Raw genomic sequence first — 12,175 nt, forward strand, 5'->3', positions numbered from 1 at the left:
AGATGCGGCCTCACCAACACCCTATACAATTGCAGAATAACCTTACTAGTCTTGAACTCCATCCCTCTAGCAATGAAAGACAAAACTCGATTAGCCTTCTTAATCACTTGTTGCACCTGCACACCAACTTTTTGCGACTCGTGCACCAGCACACCCAGGTCCCTCTGCACAGCAGCATGTTTTAACATCTTACCATTTAAATAATAATCCATTCTGCTGTTATTCCTCCCAAAATGGATAGCCTCACACTTGGCAACATTGAATTCCATCTGCCAGACCCTAGCCCATTCACCTAACCTATCCAAATCCTTCTGCAGACTTCCGGTATCCTCTGCACTTTTTGCTTTACCACTCATCTTAGTGTCGTCTGCAAACTTTGACACATTGCACTTGGTCCCCAACTCCAAATCGTCTATGTAAATTGTGAACAACTGCGGGCCCAACACTGATCCTTGAGGGACCCCACTAGTTACAGGTTGCCAACCAGAGAAACACCCATTTATCCCCACTCTCTGCTTTCTGTTAGTTAACCAATCCTCTACCCATGCTACCACTTTACCCTCAATGCCATGCATCTTTAGTTTATGCAGCAACCTTTTGTGTGGCACCTTGTCAAAAGCTTTCTGGAAATCCAGATATACCACATCCATTGGCTCCCCGTTATCTACTGCACTGGTAAAGGCCTCAAATTAGTCAGACACGACCTACCCTTTGTGAACCCATGCCGCGTCTGCCCAATGGGACAATTTTCCTCCAGGTGCCCCGCTATTTCCCCCTTAATGATAGATTCCAGCATTTTCCCTACAACCGAAGTTAAGCTTACCGGCCTATAATTACCCGATTTCTGCCGACCTTTTTTAAACAGTGGTGTCACGTTTGCTACTTTCCAATCCTCTGGGACCACCCCAAAGTCTAGTGAATTTTGATAAATTATCACTAGTGCGTTTACAATTTCCCTAGCCATCTCTTTTAACACTCTGGGGTGCATCCCATCAGGGTCAGGAGACTTGTCTACCTTTAGCCCCATTAGCTTGCCCAATACTGCCTCCTTAGTGATTACAATCATCTAAAGGTCCTCACCTATCATATCCTTATTTCCATCAGTCACTGGCATGTTATTTGTGTCCTCTACTGTGAAGACTGACCCAAAAAACCTGTTCAGCTCCTCAGCCATTTCCCCGTCTCCTATTATTAAATCTCCCTTCTCATCTTCCAAAGGACCAATATTTACCTTAGCCACTCTTTTTTGTCTTATATATTTGTAGAAGCTTTTACTATCTGCTTTTATGTTCTGAGCCAGTTTACTTTCATAGTCTACCTTACTCTTCTTTATGGCTTTTTTAGTAGCTTTCTGTTGTCCCCTAAAGACTTCCCAGTCCTCTAGTCTCCCACTAATTTTTGCCACTCTGTATGTTTTTTCCTTCAATTTGATACTCTCCCTCACCTCCTTAGATATCCACGGTCGATTTTTCCCCTTTCTACCGTCTTTCCTTTTTGTCGGTATGAACCTTTTCTGAACACTGTGAAAGATCGCTCGGAAGGTTCTCCACTGTTCCTCAACTGCTTCACCATGAAGTCTTTGCTCCCAGTCTACCTTAGCTAGTTCTTCTCTCATCCCATTGTAATCGCCTTTGTTTAAGCACAAAACACTAGTGCTTGATTTTACCTTGTCATCCTCCAACTGTATTTTAAATTCCACCATATTGTGGTCGCTCCTTCCACGAGGATCCCGAACTATGAGATCATTAATCAATCTTGCCTCATTACACAGGACCAGATCTAGGACCGCTTGTTCCCTTGTAGGTTCCATTACATACTGTTCCAGGAAATTATCCTGGGCACATTCTATAAACTCCTCCTCAAGGCTGCCTTTACCAACCTGGTTAAACCAATCGATGTGCAGATTAAAATCTCCCATGATAACCGCTGTACCATTTCTACATGCATCCGTTATTTCTTTGCTTATTGCCTGCCCTACCATCCTGTTACTATTTGGTGGCCTATAGACTACTCCTATCAGTGACCTTTTCGCCTTACTATTCCTGATTTCCACCCAAATTGATTCAACCTTGTCCTCCATAGCACCAATATCATCCCTTACTATTGCCCGGATGCCATCCTTAAACAACTTAGACAGGGGGGTATGCAACACTTCACTTCCTGAAGTCAATGACCAGCTCCTTAGTTTTGCTGACATTAAGGGAGAGATTGTTGTCATTACACCAAGCCACTAAGTTCTCTATCTTCCTCCTGTACTCTGACTCGTCGCTGTTTCAGATATAGCTTTGCGCAAGTCAAGGAGACACAGCTGGAGTGAGACATATCCAGAGTGGGAATTTGGAACTTGGGAATTTGGTGCAGTGAGGTAAGTCGGAGCAGAGTGGAAAAAGGTGCTTTTCCCCTACTGTTTTGTGTTCTCTCTTTCTTCTGGCCTGTAACTTTTAATCTGCAAGGAGAGAACCAGAGAGCATCTGAGACCCTCGGAAGGTAAGTAAGTGATTTTTATTCATTTTTACTTTTATTACCTTTTCAAATTGTGTGTGTGTGGGGGGGGGGAACTGAAGTGACATCACAGAAAAGCTGACACCTGATTGGCTGGCTGGGAAGCTACACTAAATTTAAAAAAATTAAGCATTGTTAAACTAATTAAACATAATTACTTATTACTTAATTATAATTTAGAGGAGTATCTAAGCCATAGATCGGAGAGTACTGTATTTAGCTTTCACATTTATAGTAGAAATCTAGTGCTAGGAAACGTATAGTTAACAGTAACTTTAAAAAAAAACTTTTAAATTTAATTTACTAATTAATTGACGCAATGTCAATTAGAGGGGTGCAGTGCTCTGACTGTGAGATGTGGCAGGTCCGGGAGGCTTCCAGCGTCCCGGATGGCTTCATCTGCAGAAAGTGCACCCAACTGGAGCTCCTCACAGACCGCATGGTTCGGTTGGAGCAGCAGTTGGATGCACTTAGGAGCATGCAGGTGGCGGAAAGCGTCATAGATAGCAGTTATATAAATGTGGTCACACCCAAGGTGCAGGCAGAGAAATGGGTGACCACCAGAAAGGGCAGGCAGTCAGTGCAGGAATCCCCTGTGGTTGTCCCCCTCTCGAACAGGTATACCCTTTTGGATACTGTCGGGGAGGATAGCCTATCAGGGGAAAACAGCAGCAGCCAGAGCAGTGGCACCATGGCTGACTCTGATGTTCAGGAGGAAGGATCACAGCGCAGAAGAGCAATAGTCATCGGGGACTCTATAGTCAGGGGCACAGATAGGCGCTTCTGTGGACGTGGAAGAGACTCCAGGATGGTATGTTGCCTCCCTGGTGCCAGGGTCCAGGATGTCGCCGAACAGGTAGCGGGCATCCTGAAGGGGGAGGGCAAACAGGCAGAGGTCGTTGTACATATTGGCACTAACTACATAGGCAGGAAGGGGCATGAGGTCCTGCAGCAGGAGCTCAGGGAGCTAGGCAGAAAGTTAAAAGACAGGACCTCTAGGGTTGTAATCTCGGGATTACTCCCTGTGCCACGTGCCAGTGAGGCTAGAAATAGGAAGATAGAGCAGCTGAACACATGGCTAAATAGCTGGTTTAGGAGGGAGGGTTTCCGTTATCTGAACCACTGGGAGCTCTTCCGGGGCAGATATGACCTGTATAAGAAGGACGGGTTGCAACTAAACTGGAGAGGCATAAATATCCTGGCCGCGAGGTTTGCTAATGTCACAAGGGAGTGTTTAAACTAGTGTGGTAGGGGGGTGGGCACCGGTGCAATAGCTCAGAAGGTGAAAGCATTGAGGGAGAACTAGGGAATAGGGCCAGTATGGCTCTGAGGCAGAGCAGACAGGGAGAAGTTGCTGAATGCAGCGGCTCTGGTGGCCTGAAGTGCATATGCTTTCATGCAAGAAGTATTACGGGTAATCATAGAATCATAGAATTTACAGTGAAGAAGGAGGCCATTCGGCCCATCGAGTCTGCACCGGCTCTTGGAAAGAGCGCCCTACCCAAGGTCAACACCTCCACCCTATCCCCATAACCCAGTAACCCCACCCAACACTAAGGGCAATTTTGGACACTAAGGGCAATTTATCATGGCCAATCCACCTAACCTGCACATCGTTGGACTGTGGGAGGACACTGGAGCACCCGGAGGAAACCCACGCACACACGGGGAGGATGTGCAGACTCCGCACAGACAGTGACCCAAGCTGGAATCGAACTTGGGACCCTGGAGCTGTGAAGCAATTGTGCTATCCATAATGCTACAGTAAGGCAGATTAGTACTTGGAACTATGATATTGTTGCCAATACAGAGACCTGGTTGAGGGAAGGACAGGATTGGCAGCTAAACGTTCCAGGATTTAGATGTTTCAGGCGGGATAGAGGGGGATGTAAAAGGGGTGGCGGAGTTGCGCTACTGGTTAGGGAGGATATCACAGCTGTACTATGGGAGGACACCTCAGAGGGGAGTGAGGCTATATGGGTAGAGATCAGGAATAAGAAGAGTGCAGTCACAATGTTGGGGGTTTACTACAGGCCTCCCAACAGCCAGCGGGAGATAGAGGAGCAGATAGGTAGACATATTTTGGAAAAGAGTAAAAACAACAGGGTTGTTGTGATGGGAGGCTTTGACGGGGCAGAGTTTGTAAGGAGCATCCAGGAAGGCTTCTTAAAACAATATGTAGACAGTCCAACTAGGGAAGGGGCTGTACTGGACTTGGTATTGGGGAATGAGCTTGGCCAGGTGGTAGAAGTTTCAGTAGGGGAGCATTTCGGGAAGAGTGACCACAATTCAGTAAGAGTGGTCCTAGGGTGAATGTGTTAAATTGGGGGAAGGCTTTATAACAATATTAGGCGGGAACTGAAGAACCTAGATTGGGGGCGGATGTTTGAGGGTAAATCAGCATCTGACATGTGGGAGGCTTTCAAGTGTCAGTTGAAAGGAATTCAGGTCCCGCATGTTCCTGTGAGGAAGAAGGATAAATATGGCAAATTTCGGGAACCTTGGATAACGAGAGATATTGTAGGCCTCGTCAAAAAAAAAAAAAGGAGGCATTTGTCAGGGCTAGAAGGCTGGGAACAGACGAAGCCTGTGTGGAATATAAGGAAAGTAGGAAGGAACTTAAGCAAGGAGTCAGGAGGGCTAGAAGGGGTCACGAAAAGTCATTGGCAAATAGGGTTAAGGAAAATCCCAAGGCTTTTTACACGTACATAAAAAGTAAGAGGGTAGCCAGAGAAAGGGTTGGCCCACTGAAGGATAGGCAAGGGAATCTGTGTGTGGAGCCAGAGGAAATGGGCGAGGTACTAAATGAATACTTTGCATCAGTGTTCACCAAAGAGAAGGAATTGGTGGATGTTGAGTCTGGAGAAGGGTGTGTTGATAGCCTGGGTCACATTGAGATCCAAAAAGGTGAGGTGTTGGGCGTCTTGAAAAATATTAAGGTAGATTTACCCCAGAATCCTGAAGGAGACTAGAGAGGAAATTGCTGAGGCCTTGACCTTGACAGAAATCTTTGGATCCTCACTGTCTTCAGGTGATGTCCCGGAGGACTGGAGAATAGCCAACGTTGTTCCTTTGTTTAAGAAGGGTAGCAAGGATAATCCAGGGAACTACAGGTCAGTGAGCCTTGCATCAATGGTAGGGAAATTACTGGAGAGAATTCTTCGAGACAGGATCTACTCCCATTTGGAAGCAAATGGACGTATTAGCGAGAGGCAGCACGGTTTTGTGAAGGGGAGGTCGTGTCTCACTAACTTGATAGAGTTTTTCGAGGAGGTCACTAAGATGATGGATGCAGGTAGGGCAGTGGATGTTGTCTATATGGACTTCAGTAAGGCCTTTGACAAGGTCCCTCATGGTAGACTGGTACAAAAGGTGAAGTATCAGGGGTGAGCTGGCAAGGTGGATACAGAACTGGCTAGGTCATAGAAGGCAGAGAGTGGCAATGGAAGGGTGCTTTTCTAATTGGATGGCTGTGACTAGTGGTGTTCCGCAGGGATCAGTGCTGGGACCGTTGCTGTTTGTAGTGTATATACAAATGATTTGGAGGAAAATATAACTGGTCTGATTAGTAAGTTTGCTAACGATACAAAGGTTGGTGGAATTGCGGATAGCGATGAGGACTGTCAGAGGATACAGCAGGATTTAGATCGTTTGGAGACTTGGGCGGAGAGATGGCAGATGGAGTTTAATCCGGACAAATGTGAGGTAATGCATTTTGGAAGATCTAATGCAGGTAGGGAATATACAGTGAATGGTAGAACCCTCAAGAGTATTGAAAGTCAGAGAGATCTAAGTGTGCAGGTCCACAGGTCACTGAAAGGGGCAACACAGGTGGAGAAGGTAGTCAAGAAGGCATACTGCATGCTTGCCTTCATTGGCCGGGACATTGAGTCTAAGAATTGGCAAGTCATGTTGCAGCTGTATTGGACCTTCGTTAGGCCACACTTGGAGTATAGTGTTCAATTCTGGTCGCCACACTACCAGAAGGATGTGGAGCTTTAGCAAGGGTGCAGAAGAGATTTACCAGGATGTTGCCTGGTATGGAGGGCATTAGCTATGAGGAGCGGTTGAAGAAACTCGCTTTGTTCTCACTGGAACGATGGAGGTTGAGGGGTGACCTGATAGAGGTCTACAAAATTATGAGGGGCATAGACAGAGTGGATAGTCAGAGGCTTTTCCCCAGGGTAGAGGGGTCAATTACTAGGGGGCATAGGTTAAAGGTGCGAGGGGCAAAGTTTGGAGGAGATGTACAAGGCAAGTTTTTTTACACAGAGGGTAGTGGGTGCCTGGAACTCGCTACTGGAGGAGGAGGTGGAAGCAGGGATGATAGTGACATTTAAGGGGCGTCTTGACAAATACATGAATAGGATGGGAATAGAGGGATACAGACCCAGGAAGTGTAGAAGATTGTAGTTTAGTTGGGCAGCATGGTCAGCACGGGCTTGGAGGGCCGAAGGGCCTGTTCCAAGGCTGTACTTTTCTTCTTTGTTATGTCCCACTACGGTCGTGTCATCTGCAAACTTGGAGATGGAGTTGTAGCTGAATTTTACCACTCAGTCGTGTATATAAGTAGTATAGTAGGGGGCTAAGTATGCAGCCTCGTGGGGCCCTGGTACTGAGGTCTATCGTGGAGGAGGTGCTGCTGTTTGTCCTTGCAGTCTGTGGGCCAGGAACTCGAGGTACAAGTTGCAGAGGGAGGAGCTGAGTCCTAGGTTTTGGAGTTTGGATATGAGCTTGACTGGGATTATGGTGTTGAAGGTGGAGCTGTAGACAATGAACAGGAGTCTGATGTAGGTGGCCTTGTTGTCGAGGTGCTCCAGAGATGAGTGTAGGGCCGGGAGATGACATCTGCTGTGGGCTGGTTGTGGCGGTATGCAAATTGCAGTGGTTCAAGGCAATCTGGGAGGTGGGAGTTGATGTGACTAATCTCTCGAAGCACTTCATAACAATAGATGTCAGGGCCACCGGTCGGTAGTCGTTGAGGCATGTTGCCTGGTTTTTCTTTGGCACCAGTATGATAGTGGTCGTCTTCAAGCAGGTGGGAACCTTGGCACAGAGTAGGGAGAGGTTAAAAATGTCTGCAAACACACTTGCTAGTTGTTCCGCGCAGGATCTGAGTGCAGGGGACTCTGTCAGGACTGGTTGCTTTCCATGGATTCACTTTTGAGAAGACCAATCTAAGTTCTGAGGCTGTGACGGTAGGTATGCTGCTCAAAACGAGCATAGAATGTATTGACTTCATTGGGGAATGGTGCTCTGTTGACAGAGATACTATTCGGCTTTGCTTTGTAGCCCGTTATATTGTGTAAGCCTTGCCACAATCAATGAGAGTTTGTGTTGTTAGTCTGGCACTCTAGCGTAGTCTGGTATTGTCTCCTGGCATCCCTGATGGCTTTGCAGAGGTCAGACCTGGATTTCTCGTATAGGTCAGGATCACCTGTCTTGAACGCCTCAGACCTGGCCTCCAGTAAGGAGTGAATCTCCCGATTAAACCATGGTTTCCAGTTGGAGAACGTATGTACTACCTTCTTGAAGTCTGTGATGGTGGTGCATACTCGTTTAGGTTGGCCGCTGAGTTCTTGAACATGGACCAGTCCACTACTCCAAACAGCTGCGTAGGAGCGCTTCTGTTGCCTCGGATCAGCATTGCACGACCTTCTTAACCCGATTGTCCTGCTTAAGTTTCTGGAGTTAGGAAGGCTAAAAGGGGTCATGAAATATTGTTGGCAAAAAGGATTTAGGAAAATCCTCAGGTGTTTTATACATCTTTAAAGAGCAAGAGGATAGCCAGAGAAAGGGTTGGTCCATTCAAGGATATTGGAGGGAATCTATGGATGGAACCAGAGGAAACGGGAGAGATAGTAAATGAATACTTTGCTTCAGTATTCACCAAAGAGAAGGACTTGGTGGATGAGGAGTATAGGTAGAGTGTGTAGATATTCGGAGTTATGTTGATATTAATAAAGAGGAGGTGTTGGGCATCTTAAAAAGCATTAAAGTAGATAAGTCCCCAGGGCCTGATGTTATCTACCCCAGAATACTGAGGGAGGCAAGGGAGGAAATTGCTGGGGCCTCATTGGCTACAGGTAAAGTTCCAGAGGACTGGAGAGTAGCCAATGTTGTTCCATTGTTTAAGAAGGGCAGCACGGAAAATCCAGGAAATTATAGGCCGGTGAGCCTTATGTCAGTGGTAGGGAAATTATTGGAAAACATTCTTAGAGATAGGATTTACTCACATTTGGAAACAAATGGACTTATTAGTGATGGACAGCATGGTTTTGTGGAGGGGCGGTCCTGCCTCACTAATTTGATCGAGTTTTTCAAGGAAGTGACAAAGATGATAGATTGATGGATGAGGGAAAGGCAGTGGGTGTAGTATATGGACTTCAGTAAATCCTTTGACAAGGTACTTCATGGTAGAATGGTACAAAAGGTGAAGTCACATGGATTAGAGGAGAGCTGGCAAGTTGGATACAGAACTGGCTTTGGCACAGAAGACCGAGGTAGCAGCAGAAGGGCGCTTTTCTGAATGGAAGGCAATGACTAGCGGCATTCCACGGGTCAGTTCTGGGACACTTTGTTGTTCACAGTGTATACAAATGATTTGGAAGAAAATGTGGCTGGTAAGTTCGCAGACTACACAAACATTGGTGGAGTTGCGGATAGTGAAGAGGATTGTCAGAGGATACAGCAAGATATAAACTGGTTGGAGTCTTGGGCGGAGAAATGGCAGATGGAGTTTAATCCGGACAAGTGTGAGGTCATGTACTTTGGAAGGTCCTATGCATGTAAGAATTACACAGTAACTGGTAGAACTCTTGCGAGTACTGACAGGCAGAGAGATCTGGAAGTGCATGCCCACCAATTATTGAAAGTGGCAACGCATGTGGATAAGGTGGTCAAGAAGGCATACAGCATGCTGGCCTTCATCGGCCGGGGCATTGAATATAAAAATTGGCAAGTCATGTTTCAGCTGTACAGGACCTTAGTTAGGCCTCATTTGGAATATTGTGTATAATTCTGGTCACCACATTACCAGAAGGATGTGGATGCTTTGGAGAGGGTACAGAAGTGGTTTACTAGGATGTTGCCTGGTATGGAGGGCATTAGCTATGAGGAGAGGTTAGATAAACTCGGTCTGTTCTCACTGGAACGATGGAGGTTGAGAGGCGACCTGATAGAGGGCTACAAGACTGAGTGGCATGGACAGAGTGGATAGTTAGATGCACTTATCAAGAGTCAAGGTCAGAAAGTCAAGTACTAGGAGACATAGGTTTAAAGTGTGGGGGAAAAGCTTAGAACAGGTGTGCGAGGCAAGCTTTTTACACAAAGGATGGTAAATATATGGAATATGCTACCTGGGAAGGTGGTGGGAGCAGGTACGATAGCGGCATTTAAGGGGCATCTAGACAAATATATGAATAGGGTGGGAATGTAAGGATACGGACTCCGTAAGTGCATATGGTTTTACTTTAGGCAGGTACCATGGTCGGCGCAGGCTTGGAGAGCCGAAGGGCCTGTTCCTGTGCTGTATTGTTCTTTGTATGCCGGGAGAAGGAGCGCCGTCTTATGGTCCGATTTTACCAAGTGTGGTCGGGGGAAGGATCGGTAGGTGCCCTTGATGTTTGTGTAGCCGTGGTCAAAGATGTTGGCGCCCCTGGTGGGACAGGATATGTGTTGCCGAATATTTGGCAGTACACTGTTGCGGTTGGCCTTGAAGTCCCTGGCCACGATGAACAAGGCCTCCGGGTATTCTGTTTCTTTGTTATTTGTAGCGGTGTACAACTTATCAAGCACCTTCTTGACTTCCGCCTGGGGTGGAATGTAGACTGCCGTGATTCCCATTGCGAAGTCAGGTAATTCCTGGGAGGCCACTACATTCATCATCAATCTTGTTAATGAGATTGAAGTGAATGAAAATTAGGGTTAATGATATTGGCCATGATCTGGAACTCGCCATCGGGTGCAGGCTGGGTGAATTGTAAAATGGTTCGTGCCTAGCACGAATCTTGATTTTTGCTCTCTCCCACTATTCATCTGGCGCGCTGTGAGCCACACTGGGCACAATGCGGTCGAGGAATCACGCCCAGTGCCTTTGATGTTCCCAATGTTTAATTGTGAAATTTTGGGCTTAAGCAAAGTGGTGCTGAGGGAGAATTGTGCATTGTCATTGTACATATGAAATCTGACTTCATTTCTGTGATGATGTGGCCGAATGGCAGCGTGTGTACAAGAAGTCGAAGGGGTCAAAAGATCCATCCAGGTATAACTAGATAAATAAGAATGGAGCCAAACTAGGGCAGTTCCTTTCAGCTAGGCCGCAGAGCCAGAAGTATTGGAGGATATGGTGTATTCAAAGGCTGCAGAATGGTCAAGAAGAATGAGGAGGGATAGTGCTCTGTACACAGAGTGACAGAGATTGTAACTTGGTTAAGGCTTGTTTCAGTTCTGTGGCAACCTGATTTGTAGGGGCAATACTTAGTGTGAACTGCCTCTTTGGAAATTCATTGCCTTGATGTTCCCTGGTACTGAGACTTTGCTTTCCATTATTCAGAGTTAGCATGAGCAAAACCATGGGACTTTATTCTGCTTTACAGATATATCTGATATGATGCAAATTAATAATTTTGATCTCCAGATGGCCAATGTAAAAAATAAAAACCAATTTTTATTTAGAGTGAAATGGTATGGTTCAAACTTGCTTAGTTATACAGGTATTTAACATTCTCATTGAAGGCCATATCCATTCACAAATGGGCAGAGCAGTAAAAGTGCTTCTAGCCCCTCACCACCAATGTTATTAATCAAAAGTTACAATATGTAATGAGTTGATTTTAATTTATTTTACTTATCTTTTTGCTTTGTTACATTATGCAGGTTAAATTTTCAAAATGTACATGAACTTCATAAAAATAGGTTTTTGTTCCTAGATTTTCATATGTATTCCAAATGTAGCCTCTTATGTGCAATATCAGGAGTTTATCAGTGTAACCTTGCTGGAAATGAATGTGGCAATAAATATCTATACCTCAAAGCCAGAATGGACTGGTTTTACCAAATGGCCTGTTTTTGCGCTGTTTTGTGGTGAAATAAGTTTAAAAAAACAAAACTATTCTTGACATTTAGAAGCTTGCCACCCAGACTTCCTGATGTAATTTTATGAATTTTTTTTGCATGTACCATCATAGTTTCTGTATTAATATGCAAATTGTTCTTGATGGTACAATTTTGAGTTGTTTTATTGTATCACATTTTACTTCTATTATTCATCAAGTTGTAAACAAAGCATCACATTTATGGTACCTGTTGTGTTTCAATTTCCCGAATTGCTGAAGACACATTAGCCTAATAAAATAACATTATCCCTTTTCTCTGACTTGCAAATGATTCTTAATATGCTTCCTAAACAGATATAGTTTACGATACCGTGTCTAGTTTTTATTTTCATAAATTTGCAGATGGATCTATTATCGGGGCTGGATATTGTTATTTTTCTTTATTAAGGGGGACAAAGTACTTTGGTTTCAGTATAAATGCCGTGGAATATTTTTGGTCCATGACTATCTGTATAAATCAGCAAAAGGGATAGTGCATGTTTAGGCCTGTTGAAAGCCAGCAGAATACTGTTGTTTTTCATTCAGGAAAGGCATGACTAAAGCACATACATGATTCC

General features: G+C 45.1%; 1 protein-coding gene across 2 annotated transcripts in view; it reads left to right on the top strand.

The window, feature by feature from the left end:
• The window catches only part of LOC140391400 (cytoplasmic dynein 1 intermediate chain 2-like), a 135,340-nt gene that overhangs the window by 11,755 nt on the left and 111,410 nt on the right, over positions 1 to 12,175 (top strand). The window lies entirely within an intron of this gene.

The sequence above is a fragment of the Scyliorhinus torazame genome, chromosome 2 (assembly GCF_047496885.1).
Source record: "Scyliorhinus torazame isolate Kashiwa2021f chromosome 2, sScyTor2.1, whole genome shotgun sequence".
NCBI classification, from domain to species: domain Eukaryota; kingdom Metazoa; phylum Chordata; class Chondrichthyes; order Carcharhiniformes; family Scyliorhinidae; genus Scyliorhinus; species Scyliorhinus torazame.